This window comes from Cetorhinus maximus, chromosome 5 (assembly GCF_964194155.1).
Source record: "Cetorhinus maximus chromosome 5, sCetMax3.hap1.1, whole genome shotgun sequence".
NCBI lineage: Eukaryota > Metazoa > Chordata > Chondrichthyes > Lamniformes > Cetorhinidae > Cetorhinus > Cetorhinus maximus.
In genome coordinates this window covers 84,242,391-84,262,220 of record NC_135883.1, presented here as the reverse complement: position 1 = coordinate 84,262,220, position 19,830 = coordinate 84,242,391, and the positions used below count along the sequence as shown (strand labels likewise).

General features: G+C 44.8%; 1 protein-coding gene across 1 annotated transcript in view; it reads left to right on the top strand.

Annotated features, from left to right (window-relative positions):
- Nucleotides 1-19,830, top strand: part of cenpw (centromere protein W) — a 64,092-nt gene that overhangs the window by 43,123 nt on the left and 1,139 nt on the right. The window lies entirely within an intron of this gene.

Here is a 19,830-nt window from a genome sequence, read left to right as displayed (position 1 = left end):
GGCAACAGTCCAAAAATAGATTTTAGATTTAACATAAACTCAGCAACTTAACACAATACCCTGGATAGCAAATTCCAAATTGCTTTTCCCCACCTTCAGTTTCATTAGATAGCAGACTTATGCACAAATGCTGGAGGCTTCAATAAGGCTTTTCACACACTCCTGTTAGTTCCTACATGGCCTTCTCCTTTCACAATGCCCTTCATTCTCCTTTACATACGTTTCTCTCTTTTTAATATATAAATTCTATTGTTTCATTTGTCTTTGAAACTGTATCTTCCTCACAGTATAAAAGCTTTCATGTTGTTACTATTTCTAGTAACCTTTGGGAAAAATAAACATATTCTTTGGCCTTGCTTATCTGGCTAATTGTAAACAGACTAAAATCCCTTTGAAATCCAAATACCCCTTCATTTATCAAAAAATGCAAATTCCCTTCACAACTTTCATGCTAAGCCAGCACCCATGTTTATTCATTAGCATGTCAAGCACCAAGCTTCTTTTGGTTAGTTAAAGCTTGCAGTCTACTTGACTCCAAATGTAGTTAAATCACACACAGATAGGCCCAACTATACTTGCCCCCATAAACCTACTTCACAATAAATATTATGAAAATTATACTTTCATGACAGCTCTTCTTCCTCATTGTCAGCTGGTGGCAAGGGCTGCGCCATAATGTCTTTTTTATTCATTCGTAGGATGTGGGCTTCGCAGGCTCGGATTTATTGCCCATCCCTAGTTGCCCTTGAGAAGGTGGTGGTGAGCTGCCTACTTGAACCGCTGCAGCCCATGTGGGTGTACATACACCCACAGTGCTGTTAGAGAGGGAGTTCCAGGATTTTGACCCAGCAGCAGTGAAGGAATAGCAATATATTTCCAAATCTGGCTGGTGAATGACTTGGAAGGGAACTTCCAGGCGGCGGCGGCGTTCCAATCTACCTGCTGCCCTTGTCCTTCTAGATGGTAGTGGTCATGGGTTTTGAAGGTGTTGTCTAAGAAGCCTTGGTGAATTCTTGCAGTGCATCTTGTAGATGGTACACACTGCTGCTACTGTGCGTTGGTGGTGGAGGGAGTGAATGTTTGTGGATGCGGTTCCAATCAAGCGGGCTGCTTTGTTCTGGATGGCATCAAGCTTCTTGAGTGTTGTGGGAGCTGCACTCATCCAGACAAGTGGGGAGTACTCCATCACACTCCTGCTTTATGCCTTGTAGATGGTGGGCAGGCTTTGGGGAGTCAGGAGGTGAGTTACTTGACACAGGATTCCTAGCCTCTGACTTGCTTTTGTAACCACAGTATTTATATGTCTAGTCCTGTTCAGTTTCTGGTCAATGAAGATCCCCAAGATGTTGATAGTGGGGAATTCAGTGATGGTAATATTATTGAACATCACGGGACAATGGTTAGATTCTCTCTTGTTGGAGATGGTCATTGCCTGGCACTTGTGTGGGGTGAATGTTACTTGCCACCTGTCAGTCCAAGCCTGGATATTGTCCAGGTCTTGCTGCATTTGGACATGGGCTGTTGGCAAGGTTGTCCAGCATACAGCAGTTCACTACAAGTCTTGATACACATTCTGCAAAGTACTGCAGGTCTGCTTTGGAGCAGAGTCCAGGCAGCGGAATTTTACCAGGTAAGTGGGGAATCTGCTGATGGGCTAAAAGCAGGTCCTGAACCCCCACTTTCTGGCAATGGGACCTGCTCAGCAATGAAGACAAACCCCTCCTGGGAGGTTGTTGGGGCCGCAAGTGCTGCCTGCACTGCCTGCAGCCCCTTCTTTGGACAATGGAGCCCTCGTCCCTGGGCTTCCACTGGAAAGCTGCCTCCATTTAGCTGATGGCCAATGCACGTGGTGAGGGGTCACCATGCAACAATAATTAAAAGCTGAAGGAATGAAATTCCACATTTGTAAAATTAAACTTTCAGTGCTAGAGAGTTTGTTTGGTAATAATTAAGAATTACCATGCACAATGAAATTCACTTAGGGTGGAATTTTAAGGCCCCTTCACAGTGGGGGCAGGGGCAGAAAATGCTGCGAGCTGTTCAAAAGTCCATTCACTTTGGCGGGATCAGAAAATTTGGCTGGCGGGAGGGGCAGTTAAATTCTACTCTAATGCTTGAATGGACAAGTCCTGAACATTTTCTGATGTTCTTAATGGTAACTATTGGGTAATTACTGCAACTTCATGCACTTCTACTGTTATTTCATCTGCAGAACAGCATATCCTGTATGTGGTTTGAAACAATGAAATTGTACTGAAATTGGCAAAAATTACCATCATAAAAAGAATTGTCCAATTTCAGAAAGGTTTAATTCATGTTCTGAAAACAATGTCACTTTTTCCAGTTGACCTCCTTGGCAATTGTAGGTCAGTTCAACCATGTAGCAATTGTCTGTGTACTCTGGCTGGTGTTTTGGGAGGTTGTTAAACAATAAATGACTAAAATGAAATCTAAACAATATTTAAACAAAAGGAATGGAAGACAATCATTAATGTAATCAGAAAAAGCATTTTTTAAGGAAGATTCTGGTATAGCTATAGACAACAACCCATCCAACATATGACTTCATTTTCATTACAGTTTTGAAACATAAATACCATTGATGCATAGTTGTAACATACAATACGGATACATACTCTTTAGACTAACTTCTTAATTCAAATTATCTGATTTGACTTTTAGTGCTAAATTCCCACTGTGCCATATTATTTGCATTGTTTAATTCAAATTATTGAATAAATCATTTATAGTGCAAAGATGACTGAATAATGGACTATTAGAGACATATTTGAGCAATCCACTGCCCACTATTTAAATAGATGCATTAACCCATTTAAAAAATAGCTTTATGTTTCCATTAAAATATGACAAATAATATCATATGAACATGCTAGCTTCTAGCCTAATTTTATTAGCCACGAAGATTGTTGCTTTTGTCTTCATCCTTACAAAACTATTACTACAGATTTATCGGCAAGAGGATTCTTACTTGAGTGACAGTTTTGCCATGCTTCTTGGTGCACTGATACCAGCCTCTGGCAAGAAGTGGAAACTATTAATCACTAATCTTTTTATGCAATTCAAAAAAATGCAGTTTTTCAACCTGCACAATTTCTTTCTCATTTATGTATTCTGAGGCTTCATTTTACAGAGCTTGTAATTACTGTAATTAGATATTAATATATCTAATTCATTAGATATATCCTGAGTTTCAAATCAAATCTATAATTAGTGTCTTAGAGCCATGCAGAGAGAAAAAAGCGGAGGCAGAAAAAGTTGGAGATAAACAGAAAGATAAAAGAAGGAGATAACTAATCATAAGAACATGAGAAATGCGAGCAGGAATATGCCATCCGGCCCCTCGAGCTTCTCAGCCATTCAGTAAGATCATGGCCGAACTTCTACATCAACTCTACTTTCCCACTGTATCCTCGTATCCCTTGATTCCCTTAGTGCCCAAAAATCTATCGCTGTCTGTCTTGAATATAATTGACTGAGCATTCACAGCTCACAAAGAATTGCAAAGATTCACAATCCTCTGAGTGAAGAAATTTCCCCTCATCTCAGTCTGAAATGCCAAACCCCTTATCTTGAGAATATGATCCCCTAGTTCTAAACTCTCCTGCCATGGGAAACAACCTCTTAGTATCTACCCTCTCAACCCCTCTAAGAGTTTTATGTTTCAATGAAATCACCTCTCATTATAAACTCTAGAAAATGTATGGCTGTTCTGCTGAATATCTCCTCATAGAAATCAGTCTAGGAACCTTTTTTGCACCTCTGTAAGGCAAATATACCCTTCCTTGGGAAAGGAACCTAAAGCTGCAGGTGTGACCTCATCAAAGCCCTATATAATTGCAACAAGACTTCTTTACTCTTGTACTTGAAACCCTTTGCAAAAAAGGCTAACATGCTATTTGCCTTCCTTATTGTTTACCTGTATGTTAACTTGCCGTGTTTCATGTACAAGGATCCCCAAATCCCTCTGAATACCAACATTTAGGAATCTCTTGCCTTCTAAAAAATATTGTACTTTTCCATTCTTTCTATGAAAGTAGATTTCAAACTTATCTATATTACGCTCTGACACCTTTTTGCCAAATAACTTAAGCAATCTATATCCCCCTGCAGTCTCTCTGTGTACTCTTCACACCTTACTTTCCCACCATGCTTTGTACCATCAGCAAACTTGGATATATTACTTATGGCCTCCTCACCTATGTCATTGATATAGATTGTAAATAACCATATATCAGGATGTATAAGTCAACCTTTGAAGCCTCGAAAAATCTTCCAAAACAAGCATCGACTTATATGTTGAGTATAAAATATGAAATGCTGGTGCAGGTGGTTGCCGTTTTGAAATGTGAGAAAATACTTGACGCCAGCAATTCAAATTAAATCAATGTGACAGATTTTATTGAATTAATTAATTCCACAGGGATACCTTTAACCACAATCAAATTGTTTTAAAAACTAACAAATTAATTGTCTTCAGCATCTGACGCAAAGAGCCCATCAAATTCATTCTGTGTGACCGGCTATGACATCATTGCAATGATCTCACTGTGGTTCAGTTTTGGTGCTTTTGGTTTAGAATCATCCTTCCAGAACAAATCATCTTTAAAATGTGAGGTTATGCACTTTGGCAGGAAGAATAAAGGAGCTGAATATTATTTAAATGAAGAAAGACTGCAGAAAGCTGCAGCACAGAGGGATTTGGGGGTCCTTATGCATGAATCACAAAGAGCTAGCATACAAGTTTAGCATGTAATAGGGAGGGAAAATAGAATTTTGGCCTTTATTTCAAAGGGAATGGAGTATAAAAATAGGGAAGTCTTGCTAAAACTATATAAGGCACTAGTTAGACCACGCCTAGAATACTGTGAATGGTTTTGATCCCCTTATCTAAGGAAAGATATGCCGGCATTGGAGGCAGTCCAGAAAAGGTTCACTAGGTTGATCCCAGATATGGAGGGATTTTCTTATGAGGAGAGGTTGAGTAGGTTGGGCCTATACTCATTCGAGTTTAGAAGAATGAGAGGTGACCGTATTGAAACATATAAGATTCTTAGGGGACTTGACAGGGTAGATACTGAGAGGTTATTTCCCCTTCTGGGAGAGTCTAGGACTAGAGGGCATAATCTCAGAGTAAGGGGTCGCCCATTTAAGACAGAGATGAGGAGGAATTTCTTCTCTCAGAGGGTAGTGATTCTGTGGAATTCTTTACAGCAGAGGGCTGTAGAGGCTGGGTCGTTAAGTATATTCAAGGCTGAGATAGACAGATTTTTAATCATTGAGGGAATCAAGGGTTATGGGGAAAAGGCAGGAAAGTGGAGTTGAGGGTTATCAGATCAGCCATGATCTCATTGAATGGTGAAGCAGACTCGATGGGCCGAATGGCCTACTTCTGCTCCTATGGGCGGAATTTTCTGTGCCCGCTTGCAGCGGGCGTGATAGGTGGTGTGCATGGACAATATGGCGCGATTGGTTTCACGACAGAGGGAAAGCAGCTTGCGATCTTCCACTCAGCATGCCGGCGGCGGGCCGCATTTTCCGCCAACGGTTTTCGGGAAGCTCATTGTAATAAATCAGCGTATCATTAAAAAGCCATCCTGCCAGGCTTTCGAACCCCTGGTGGATAGTCTGCCAATGTTGGCAGGAAAGCACGTTGACATGTTTCACAACAGTGCACAGGCAACGTGCACATCGCAGTTGTGAATGTTTGACTCCAGTCTAGCTTATGGCCTTGGAGGCATCTGTTGTTGTCTGGGGGAGCAGGGGTGGTAACTGCTGCCCTGGCATTGGATCCCGCACACAAGAAATTGAGGCGGGGGCAGGGTAGGCGAGGGAAGTGGCCACGCATTAGGGATAACTGTATAAATTGACCATGCCTCTGCAACTGAGGCAGTTCAGGCACAGCCACAGTGATATGATCAGGAGCGGGCTCCTAGCCTGCCTGCCCAGACAAGCAACGCGGAGGCACCAAAGTGTTACCAAGGGCTCCAGACCTTACACCCCCTTCCCCCATGCCCCCCCTGCTGACACAGACTGCGAGTCCGCCCACCACTTTACTGGACTGCGGAGCAGTTGGGCTGCACACATTGTACAACCTCCTCAACAACGCTGGCCATGTAACAGTCACTGCTGGAGGCGCTCACAGCCCCTTGCAATCTCAGCATCCCGGTTAGGACCAGTGTCCCCCATGTCGCAGGCTGACAACACTCATCTGTGGCCATCCAAGGGGTGGCCAGCACTTCCCGGAAAGCGTTAAGGGGCCAACACACAGGGCCAAGAAAGGTGCTTAGTACAGCCATGCTAACCACGTCTCTTTCCCTTTCATGTTCCAGGAGGACCACATCAGGAGTATGGAACCTGGTGACCTAGCTGTATGCCTGATGGCCTACAGAGAGTGAAGAAGATGGAGGAAAGAGCGACTGAGGCACCTGGCTGCGCGAAGGCAGGAGCAGCAACCTCAGGAAGAAGGGGTGGCTGGGGCTCCTGCACATGCCGCCCAGGAGCGACAGCGAGCCGTGGCTGGTCGGCACCTAGCGACACCCAGGATCTAAAGACGCCACCTGCCATTCCTGCAGATGACAGAGAACCAGAGTCACCGACGACTGCGCATCTCTATGGACCTGGCCACTCATATCTGCCACTAACTGCAGGACAGCACCAAGGGGACATGGAGGGCATCCAGTGCCAGTAACTGTGAAAGTGACCGCAGCGCTCAATTTCTATGCCAGTGGCTCCTTTCAGGGCTCCATAGGTGACCTCTATGGGATATCACAAAGCCACCAGCCACAAATGCATCCATGAGGTCACGAATGCCATCTTCTGGAGGGCACATAACTTTGTGCATTTCGCCCAGGACCGGGACAGCCAGGATGCAAGGGCCATTAGATTCGCCTGGATCTCAGGATTCCCACAGATGCAGGGCACGATCGACTGCACTCATGTGGCGCTCAGGTCTCCATCGCTGCACATGGTGGACTTCATTAACTGCAAAGTATTCCACTCACTGAAAGTGCAGCTGGTATACAACCACCAGAAACACATCTTGCAGGTGTGCGCACGGTTTCCAGGGAGTGTGCACGACGCCTACATCCTCAGTCAGTCACAGATCCCTGGAGTCTTCCAGGGTCCACAGAAGCTGCAGGGATGGTTCCTCAGGGACAAGGCCTACCCGCAGAGGATGTGGCTGATGACACCCGTGCAGCGGCCTCAGACTGCAGCAGAGCAACGCTATAATGAGGCTCATGCTGCAGCTCGCACCTTGGTGGAGCAAACGATTGGGATGCTGAAGGTGAGGTTCCGGTACCTGGATCGGACTGGTGGAGTCCTGCAATACAGTCCGCAGAGGGTGTCACGCATCATCGTCGTCTGCTGCACCCTTTACAACCTGGCGCTGCAACAGGGAGTCGAGCTGGCTGAGGAGGCGACGGAGGAGCTGCACATCTCCTCCAATGAGGTTGCCGACGGGGATGAAGGTGAGGGGGTCCTCAGTGTTGACGATGACGGGGATGAGAGTGAGGAGGTTCTTGAATGAGGCTCTCGCACTGGCTAGACGAGGCAGGCATGCTCGGGAGACCCTCTTAGCTGCTAGATTTGTGGAGGATGATGACGACATGCAGTGAGGGGACACCATAGATCCTCACATCGCAGTTGTGAATGTTTGACTCCAGCCTGGCTTATGGCAGCACGAATACCCTCTGTAATAATGCTCCTGTCATTGAGATGCAGTGGAGGCCCTAATAGTCGATCGATTGCAGGAGGATGATGACGACATGCAGTGAGGACATTCCATAGATCTTCACATAGCCTCTGAGAATGTCTGACGCCTGTCTGGCCGAGGGCAGCTCACTTGCGCTCTGTGATCAGGGTCATATAGAGACGCAGCCATGAAACTTTAGAAGCATCTGATACTTTGTCCGCCTTCAGCACCTGAGCCCTTCAGGAGCACAGCGTCACTGGTCACAGATGCTGAACAGATGGGAGCCAGCCCCTCCTTAAAGGTGCTGAGAGCACACAGAGAGAATGAGAGAACTCTGTGACTCCTGTCCACGACATTCTGTCAGCAATGACAAGCACTGCCGAGGTGCAGGCATCAGTAATGGTTCCAGGCAGTGTGAGGCCGGAACATCACTTTGGGTCTGAAGGTTGCACAGAGCACAGGGAAGAGGCCCTGGACTGAGACACCTGCCTTTACCTTGTGCAAAGAGGTTTCACATCTGAGTGACAAGAACACTGCTCAACAAAATGAGGAGCCATAGGCAGGGAGACATTCTTGCGAATTTATTGACAATAGTGAACAGTATGTACAAGTGATTAACGCCCATGCACAGGCTGTGCAACTAATTCTCCTTAACTTTCCTAACCCTGCCACTACGTCTTGGTGATTCCCGGACACCCACAGCGGAGGCGGAGGCAGCCTGCTGACTGCAACGCCCTGTCTGTGGTAATTTTGGTGGGCATCCTCCGAGGGCCAAGACTCGGAGGGCTACGGACTGCTTTCAGGGTCCTGCTGTGTGGCTGTGGCACTCTTGGCCTGTGAAGCTGGAGCTGTGGAGATCACAGCAAGAGGGGATATGGATGGGGCGGTCACTCCCGGAGTCACCTGGGTGGATGGCCCCGGAGTGTGCACCTGTTGACCCTCCTCCCTGTGGGTGCCTGGGGGTCCCTAGCTGACTCCTTGAGGGGAAAGGGTAGCTGGAATGAGACCGAGCTGCCCAGCACCTCTCTTGCATACACACTGTTGGGGGCCAACTATGCGTCAGCGATGGAGCTGAGCTCACACAGCAGTGCAGGAGCGACGTCCTGGACCAAGGCTTCCATGGCGGCCGCCTTCCTACCAGTGTTCACCTCGGTGCATTGGCATGCCGGCGCTATCACCTTGGCCTGTAGGTGGACAGACTCCTCCATCGTGCCTTGCAATCTGGACATCCCTTCCAGATGTTCCTGAGCTTGCCTTTGCAGCTCCAGCAATTGTGACATGACTCGGACTCAGCAAAGTTCTGGCCTCCAGCAGTCCTCTCAATGCCGGTGATCTGGGAAGTCCCTGCCTGCTGTGGGTCAGACAGTGCGATATGCTCACCAGATTGTGATCCCGAGGCTACTCTAAAGCTAGGTCCTACTGAGGAGTGTGTCTCTGTGGTGGTGGAGGGTGTGGATGAGCGATGTGACAGAACTTCGTGGAGGGTGCCTTCAGATTCCCCTTTGGATGTTTCTTCGGGCCTTGATTGGAGGCCCTGGGTCATGGACTAGGTCAGCTGTTTGGCAGATGTGCCTGAGAAAGTAAGGAGAGATAATTAGTGAATGGCAGTGGCCTGTGAAACAGGACACATCACTCACAGCATGGTTGTCTGATGGATGTTGCTCTGCTGGATCTTCACTTGGTAGAGCAATGCCGACCTCATCATCGGCACAGGACAGGACCAGTCCCGATTGTCGCCGGCCAGCTGGATGGATCTGTTTTCAAAGTCTGTGAAGACCTTGATTTCGGGCATTCCGACACCAGTCTGCGACCTCTCCCTCTTGTTGTGTGCCAGCTTCTCCTGCATGAATAGAGGTGAAGAAAGCATAAGCAGTAGGCCTGCTGGGCCAGATGATAAATGTACCTTGCCTGTGCGGGTGGTGAGTGGTCCCATGGATGGGCTGAGGACAATGAGGGTGTGTATGAGAGAGTGAATGGTGATGTCCCTTGATCTGGTAGTGAGTGAGGGCCCTGTGGATGTGTGACGGGTTTGTGAGTGTGTGAGTTGAGAGTGATGAGAAGAGTGACTTACCCTGGCGGATCAGAGGAGATCATTCATCCTCTTGCGGCACTGGGTGGCTGTCCTCTTCTGACCAGTACTGCCACTGCCTCCCAAGTCAGATTGGTCTGTCCATCCTGCAGCCAGAGCTGGGGTACAGGACATCCCAGCAGGCATCCACAGCACCCGACAATCACTCGAGGGTCCCGTCATTAAACCGGGGTGCTGCAGTCTTTTTTCCTTTACTGGCCATGTCACCCGGGCAGCGGTGGTGAGCTGGTAGTGATGAGCGGTGTGCTGGCAGCTGCCTTTTAAACATGGCGGCCGGCGTGATGCAAAGGCAGGGTGATAGCGAGAGGGCGAATAAGAGCCCGTCTGCCATGGAAATGGCGTGTTTCCCGGGAATGCATATATAATGAGGCTGGCTTGGGACAATACAGCATGAAAACCCGCCATCGTGGCCAACTGGTAAAACATACTTTTACCAGCCCGCGACCGCACTTAGTGCAAATCTGGGAAAATTCCGCTCATCTTGGGTCTTATGGTCCATCTGTTGAACTTATTTTCCTAATTTTTTGAACTATCTGATGACAGTTTTTTTTTATTCATTCATGGGGTGTGGGCTTTGCTGGCTAGGCCAGCATTTATTGCCCATCCCTAATTGCCCTTGCTCAGAGGGCATTTAAGAGTCAACCACATTGCTGTGGGTCTGGAGTCACATGTACGCCAGACCATGTAAGGAGGGCAAATTTCCTTCCCTAAAGGACTTTAGTAAACCAGATGGGTAACCTGTAACCTCATAGCCTGGTACATCCCTCACTCTACCATTACCATCAAACCGGGGCTCAACCCTGGTCCAATGAAGAGTGCAGCAGGGCATGCCAGGAGCAGCACCAGGCACACCAAACAGCATAAGCAGCAAGTGATAGATAGTGCTAAGTGATCCCACAAACAGTGGATCAGATCTAAGCTCTGTAGTTGTGCCACATTCAGTTGTGAATGGTCGTGGACAGTTAAACAACTAACTGGAGGAAGAGGATCCACAAATATCACCATCTTCAATGATAGGGGAGCCCAACACAACAGTGCAAAAGACATGGCTGAAGCATTTGCAACTATCTCCAGCCAGAAGTGCTGAGTGTATCAAACATCTCGGCCTCCTCCTGGGGCCCCCAGCATCAAAGATGCCAATTTTCAGCCAATTCAATTCACTCCACTTGATATCAAGAAACAGCTGAGTGCACTGTATACTGCAAAGGCTATGGGTCCTGATAACATTCCGGCAATAGTACTGAAGACTGGTGCTCCAGAACTAGCCACACATCTAGCCAAGCTGTTCCAGTACAGCTACAACATTGGCGTCTACCTGACAATGTGGAAAATTGCCCAGGTGTGCCCTGTCCATAAAAAGTAGGGCAAATAAAACCTGGCCAATTACCACCCCATTACTCTTGATTGTCAGCAAAATGATGGAAGGTGTCATTGATAGTGCTAACAAGCGGCACTTACTCAGAAATAACCTGCTCACTGATGCTCCGCTTGGGTTCTGCCAAGGCCACTTGGCTCCTGGTCTCTTTACAGCTTTTGTTCTAACATGGACAAAAGAGCTGAACTCCAAAGGTGAGGTGAGAGTGACTGACCTTGACATCAATGCTGCATTTGACCAAGTGTAGCATCAAGGAGCCCCAGCAAAACTGGAGTCAATGGAAATCAGGATGAAAATTCTCCACTAACACAAAGGAAGGTGGTTGTGGTTATTGGAGATCAATCATCTCAGTTCCAGGACATCACTGCAGGAGTTCTTCAGGGTAGTGCCCTAGGCCCAACCATCTTTAGCTGCTTCATTAATGACCTTCCTTCCATCATAAGGTCAGGAGTTAGAATGTTCACTATTGATTGCACAATGTTCAGTACTATTCGTGACTCCTCAGATACAGAAGCAGCCTGTGTCCCAGTGTAACAAGACCTGCACAGCACTTGTGCTTGGGCTTATTAGTGGCAAGTAACATTTGCAGACATAAGTGCCCCAGGCAATGACTATCTCCAAAAAGAGAGAATCTAACCATCTCTCCATGACATCGGCATTACCATCGTTGAATCTCCACTGTCAACACTCTGGAGGTTACCATTGACCAGAAACTGAACTAGACCAGCTATATAAATACTGTGGCTACAAGAGCAGGTCAGAGGCTAGAAATCCTGCATCAAGCAACTCACCTGCTGACTCCCCAAAGCCTGTCCACCATGTACATGGTACAAGTCTGGAGTGTGATGGAATACTCTCCACTTGCCTGGATGAGTGCAGCTCCAAAAACACTCCAGAAGCTTGACACCATCCAGGACAAAGCAGCCCGCTTGATTGGCACCATATCCACAAATATTCACTCCCTCCACCACCAATACACAGTAGCAGCAGTATGCAACATCTACAAGATGCACTGCAGCAACTCACCAAGCCTCCTTTGACAGCACCTTCCAAACCCATAACCACTACCATCCAGAATGAAAAGTGCAGCAGATACATGGGAACGCCACCACGTGCAAGTTCCCCTCCAAGTCACTCACCATCCTGACTTGGAAATATATTGCCCTTCCTTCACTGTTGCCAAGTCAAATTCCTAGAACTCCCTTCCAACAGCACTGTGGGTGTACCTACACCACATGGACTGCAGCGGTTCAAGAAGGTGGCTCACCACCACCTTCTGAAGGACAATTAAGGATGGGCAATAAATCTGTCCTAGCCAGCGAAGCCCACATCATGAAAGAAGAATTTTTTAAAAATTGTCAAATACAATTTCTCTTTCATAAAACTTTGTTGACTCTTGTCAGCCATAATGTGATTTTCCAAGTGTCCTGTTGCCACCTCCTTAATAATAGATTCTAGCATTTCCCCAACAACTGATCTCAGCCTCACCCACCAATAGTTCCTTGTTTTTCTCTGCCCCTCCTTTCTTGAACAGCAGGTTTATATTTGCGACCTTCCAATCCACGGCGCTCCTCTAGAATCTATGAAATTCTGGAAGATTAAATCAAATACATCCACTATCTCAGCAGCCATCTCTTTAAAACCCTGAGTAGAGGCCAACAAAGCAGGAAATTTATTGGCTTTTATCCCATTTATTTTTTACTGTACCTTTTCTTTACAAATATTAATTACTTTAAGTAGCTCATTTTCATTAGACCTCAATTTCTGATATATTCTTTATGTCTTCTAATGTGAAGATAGTCACAAAATGTTGGTTTAACGTCTCTACCATTTTCTTATTCCCCATTATAATTTCTTCTGTCTCTGCCTCTTAATGACCCACATTAAATTCTGCCCAGCGAAAGTAAACGTTCCCCAGGAAGTGGGAGGGCGCATATAATTGCGGGGAAGGTGCGAGGTGGAGACTCCGTCACCTCCCGACTCTTCTCCACCACCTCCACCAATTAAGTGCAAGGAAGGAATGATCAAGTATGCTCTTCCTGCACAGATGCCAATTGAGGACTTCAAGTACCAAAGCGCATATCCTCCTGCCACTGGTATTCTACTGGCCACAGTGAACCTGCCTCACCTACCTTCACTACAGGGCTCCAGTGACAATTTGCAGCCTGGGCTACTGCAGTTCCAGCAGTGGCCACAACTCCAGGTGGCGCGGTCAGTAATTGGAAAGCTGCCGGCCTTTGATTGGCCAGCAGCACTTGGAAGTGGGGCATTAACCTCAAATATGACAAGGATCCCCTCGATGATACGAAACTTGGAAGCATTGTAAACTGTGAGGAGGACAGTATAGAACTTCAAAAGGACATAGACAAGTTGTAGAGTGGGCAGATAGGCAGCAGATGAAGTTCAATGCGGAGAAGTGCAAGGTGATGCATTTTGGTAGGAAGAACATGGACAGATAATATAAAATAAGGGGTACAATTCTTAAGGCGGTGCAGGGTGTCTAAGTGTATAGATCATTGAAGGTGGCAGGCCAGGTGGAGAGAGCAGTTAATAAAACATACAGTACCCTAGGCTTTATTAATTGGGGCATAGAGTACAAGAGCAAGGAGGTTATGCTGAACTTTTATGGTACACTAGTTAGACTTCAGTTGGAGTACTGTGTACAGTTTTGGGCGCCACACTATAAGAAGGATGTGAACACATTAGAGAGAGTGCAGGAGAGGTTTACAAGAATGGTTCCAAGGATGGAAAACTTCAGTTATGAAGATAGATTGGAGAGATTGGGACTGTTCTCCTGGGAGAGGAGAAGGCTGAGAGGAGATTTGATAGAGGTGTTCAAAGCAATGTGGGGGCTGAACAGAGTAGATAAGGAGAAACTGTTCCTGCTCGTAAAAGGATTGGAGGCAGTTCAATCGAGCCATTCAGGAGAGCATTAGATGATTATTTGAATAGAATCAATGTGCAAGGATACAGGGAAAAGGCAGGAGAATGGCACTAAGTCATAATGGTCTTTCGCAGAGCCGGTGCAGCCATGATGGGCCGAATGGCCTCCTTCTGCACCGTAACAATTCTGTGCTTCGATAACTAGGTATGTGCCTGATTGGCGTTAAATCACAGCTGGATTGCCACCAGCTCTCCAGGCCCATTGCCATAACCATTAAATACCAGACACTAATTTCTTTTTACACACTTGAGAAAGCTCTTACAATTTGTTTTTATATTTCTTTCCAGTTTATTCTAAAATTATAGTTTATCCCTCTTTATCAATTGTTGATCCTTTGCTGTTTTTTCTATCCTTCCTAATCCTCTCTATAGGGAGGGTTTTGTTTGGCAATATTGTAAGCTCTTTTCTAATCTAATACTATCCTTGACTTCTCTAGTTAGCTATGGTTGTACCACTTTTCCAGTGGAATTCTATTCCTCTTGGGAATGTCTACTCATTGAGATTTATGACTTTTTTTTTAAAGTTTGCTGTTGCTTATCTATCATCATACTTTTTAATCTTGTTTCATACTTATTTAATTGGCTTTTATTAAATTTAGGTCCCTAAATTCAGACTTAACTACATCATTCTCAAATTAATATGAAATTATTTCACATTATGGTCATCCAGAGGATCTTTTACAAAATAATTAGTGATTAACTCTGCTTCATTGCACAATACTCCTTCTAAAATAGCCTGATCCAGAGTTGGCTCCTCGACGCATTAGCCCAGATTTTACAGTTGTAATGACAGTTAAACTGCCAGGATTCCCTGTTGTTACTCTGTGAAACTGACAGCAACTTTTGGCATCTGCACGTTTGCAGTGAAATGCAATCCAGATGTTGCTGTCATTGATTCTACGCTCCTCAACAAGATGCCCTGTTGAAGTCTTCCCAGGTGGAAACCATCTAGAAATCACTGATTTGATGCAAATTACCACATTTGCACTAATCATCTCAGTATAAAACCCCTTGAAAAAATGATGCCTTGTTGAATGAGGTGTAACTGGATTTTAAATGGCTTACTAAGCCATTATTATCAATGAGTAACCTCTGAGTTGAAAAACTAATTTTTATTTATGGAATGTCAAATTTCTCCATTCCATTGATAACAATTCTAAGAGTTTTTAAAATAACTTTTTTTAAGCTTCTTTATGATACTACAGTTTCTACCTTAATCCCATGTGTATGAAGAAAAATCAAGGCTGACACTCAAGTGCAGTGTTGAGAGAGCATTGCACTGTTGAAAATGCCATCTTTCAAATGACACATTAAACAGTGGCCCCATTTGCCTGCTCAGATGGATGTAAAAGATCCCATGACACTATTTCAAAGAGCAGGGTAGTTATCGGAGTCTTTGCCAATATTTATCCCTCAATCAACATCACAAGAAACAAATTATCTGGTCATTATCACAGTGCTGTTTGTGGGAGTTTGCTGAGCGCAAATTAGCTGTCGCACTTCCTACATTACGACAGTGACTGCACTTCAAAAAGTACCTCATTGGCTGTAAGCACTTTGTAATGTCTGATGGTCATGAAAAATGCAATATAAATGTGAACCTTTCTATTTTTTATGTCTCAACTTTATTTTGCAGTCTGTGAAATTATTAAAGAAACACTGAAGGATAATCAGTGCTTTTTACTTCGTGGTTTGCTGTCAGTGAGAATCCTTCAATGTGATTGGCTGCTTAACCTGCTTGGTGACAACACTGTTGCTGGACATTAGTAATCTCCTATAGTTGGCACCAGAATGAACTTAACATTGGGAAAGTTGAAATCCACAACATAGATCGCTAGACATTTGTGGGCTTTCTTCAAGGTCAGCAGTGAACACTGTCACTTCACCACTGACTGCAAAAATCAGGGCCATTGTTCCAGAAAATTGTTTTGAATGCATCTATCAAGTCATCCTCCAAGCTACTTTGGTTTTTGCTGTCTGCATGAAGTAAGTGTTGCATTACCCTTGTTACATGTTCCCCTAATGTCCTGATCTATACTTTGTCTAATGTGATTACTGTTAGGGGCCTATAAACTACTCCGAGAAGTGTTTTCTGCCATTTGTTAATTCTCCTTCTTCTTTGGATTTGCATCATTGCTGCTGATGTACATCTACTGCTCATCTGTTGTGAGTATTCAAGGGGAAGTACAATCTTGTTCAAGCAAGGCATTGTCAGTTGCAGTGGGGATATTATAGGTCATCATTTGCTGACACAGGGGTTACTGCCACATGCTCATTCCTCCAATTATGCTTTCCTGTGGCAATCTGAAGCCGTAGTTCTTCAAATCTCCGTGTTACAGTATGGAGACTTTGGAACAAAATGCTTCAGCCATATGCAGACTGTTCCCAGTTATTGAAGTCAATCTTACATGAAATGATGTCTTACTTTCATGAATCTTTGTATCTTAGTTTTGACCATCCAAAGGGGACTCATGACACCATCACAGAGAATCTTTTGGTAGGCTTAGCCCCAACCGTACCAATTTAACACTCTGATTTTCTGGGCTAAGATTCTTTCTCCCTACTGCCTTTATCTGACCCTTTATTATCAAGGTTATCCTGTTCCTTTTCAAGTTACCTATCTTTTGTAAAAGTCATTTCCCCTGGCATATTTAATTGCCAACCTCCGTCTTCCAATTATACCTCAGTAATGGTGACTAAATCAAATCCATTTATCCATAATTATACCATTAATTCATCTATTTTGTTTCAAATGCTTTGTGCATTCAGACACAGTGCCTTTAATTTTAACTTTTTGCCTGATGTGACCATAGTTACTAAATGCTCTATTACCATTATTAAATCCTTTGATCCTTCCTGACGTAGTCTGCTTGATTTTACTTCAATTGATACTCTGCTCCCGAGCCTTGACTTTTCTCTTCAGGTTTATCAATTTACCCTTATCTGAATCCTCCTCTCTCTTATTAGTTTAAAGCTTTATCCACCACTCCAGCCATTCAGCTCATCAGGGCTCTGGCTCCAGCCTGGTTTAAATCGAGTCTGTCCCAATGGAACAGCTTCATCTTACCATTGCAACCCCTGCCTCCCACATTACTCCTTCAGCAATGCATTCATATCTCTGACCTGCATGTCCCTATGCTAATTTGCACTTAGCTCAGGTCATAATCCAGAGTTTATTACCTTTATAATGTATGCCCTAGCTCCTCAAAGTTCCTTAGCAGAACCTCATTTCTATTTCTACCTATGTGATTGGTTGCTATATGGACCACAACAACTGGATCCCACCACCACCCCCACCCACCCACCCACCCACCCCTTCTCTAAGTTCTTTTCCACCTTCGAGGAAATGTCCTCAAACCTGGCTTCAGGCAGACAACACTGCCATCAAGACTGGCTGTAGCAAACAGTATCTATCCCCCTGACTATGCTATCCCCTACCACTACTAAATTCTTTTCACTTTTCCCACTTGAATGGCTTCCTGTACCATGTCACCTTGGTCAATTTGCCCATTCTCCCTGCAGTCTTTGTTATCAGCCACACCAGTAGCACATATCTTGTCCCTGTTAAACAGTGGCGAAGCCTGAGGCTCCTCCACTTTTGAATCTAAGGTCCCCTTACCTGCCTAAGTCAGTCACATCCTCCTGTTCCTGACACCTAACCAAATCTAACGCACATCTAATATAAGGCTGTAAATTACTCCTGGGTCAAAATGTTCAGATAACTCTTGGACTCGCTGATGCACCGCAATATCTGCATCTTGGACTTCAGCTCAACAACTCTGAGTCGAAATTCCTTGAGTTACAGACACCTGCTACTGATGTACTTGCCTGGGATTATGCTGATCTCCACAAACTCTTACATGCTGCAGAATCAGCACACCTGCACTGCCTTTTGTAACTTTGTTTAATATATTGAATTAATTAAAGCTTAATGTAATTAATTCACTTGGTTTAGTTTTAGCTTTTTAAAATCTAATTAACTAAATTAAATAATTAATTTAATAAAGCATTAATTAAAGGCTCTTAGTTTTAAATACTTATTTCTCAAGCTTACACAAACACAAGAGTTAAAGGCAGCTCCTTCCCCCTCTGCACTGAATTCCCACTCTCACTAATCAGAAGAGGATGACGGATAGTGACACAGCTTTATGAAGAGAGAGAGAGAGAGACAGAGGCAAATTTTGATTTTCTTTTGTCAATAAGTAATACATTTAATGATCAATTAGTTGTCATGGTCTTGATCTATTGTCCATTGTCCCCTTTTCTATTATGTAGCACCAAGATCCTTAAACAGTGAATTCTTGTTAACAGGGGTTTCTAAGTTGATAGCAAGGAATTCCCTTGTGGCATTTGATAAACTTTGCATATGCACAAGGTAAGGACTTGTATTTATATAGCACCTTTCAACAAAAACAACTTGTATTTATATGGCACCTATAACATTGTAAAATGTTCTGAAGCGCTTCATAGCAGTGGTATCAAACAAAATTTGACATGTTTAAGATGATATTAGGGTAGGTGACTAAATGCAAAGCAGTAGGTTACAAGGAACATTTTAAAGGAGGTAAGAGAGGCAGAGAGCAGAGGTTTAAGGAGGGAATTCCAGAGTTTAGGACTCAGCTGAGGGCAAGGCTGCATAACCTTGAGATTCCCAGAGAACTTTATGGCAATGAATTACTTTTTCAAGACTATCTGTTGTAGGTAAACATGATAGTCAATTTGGTCACCGTAGCTTCTTACTAACTGCAATGAGGCTTTAACTTAAGGGCTGCAAAACTTGGTTCTGTGGTGCACATAGTTTCGGTGTTATGGGTGCCATTTTGCTCTCAAAATGGCATCTGCACTGCTCATGCTCACTTCTGGCATGGCTGACTCTCAACGTTATCTTGATGAGAGATGTTGACATGGGCATTAGGAGTATGTGCTGGAAGTATGCAGAGTAGGCAGGTTGTGACTTGGTCGGCATCTACATTAACTAGAGCACCAGTACTACTATTTTAGACTTTGGCGCTCTAGTTAATGTCCTCTGGTAAACACAACTGCACAGCTTAACGTGTTCAATAGCAGGAAGAACCCCTACCAGTGGTGTTTAATCACATACTGGAGGTTAGTTCCTGACAACTTTCTACTAATTTTGTTTGAGTTTGTGAAAGTGCTGGGTGTTTTGAGGAGTTGGTCACAGCTGCTGAAGTCATGGTTGCTATTGTTTCTATTCCACTGGGGCTATAGCATGTGAGATGCAGTAGTGACAGCAAATATGAAGCCAAGCTGCTCGCAGAGGGAGAACAGAGAGGGGGAGAAGGGCTCTCAGCAGGTGGCCTCATCCACTACATCTTCTGGGAACTCTTTCCTGACACACTGCTCCTAGCTTAGGTGGAGGTATGTCGGCTGCAATTCACAAAGGAGGTGCTCACAGAACCCTGCCTCTTGTAACCAGACCTGCAATCTCAGAACAGTGAGAGGACGGCAATATCAGTGGCTGTGAAGGTGACTGTGACCTTCAACCTCTATGGGTCAGATTCCTTCCAGGCTGCAAGGGGTGACATAACTAACGACAGTTTGACATCCATTACTGCATCAGGGAGCTGACAGTCAGTGTAGGCAGCTGCAGTCTACAGATGGGGAAAAGGCACTGTGGGGGTATCCGAGGGTACATAGTGGGGTGCTATATGTTTAACTGTACAAGTGGCCTGAAGATGGGGAGAGGTG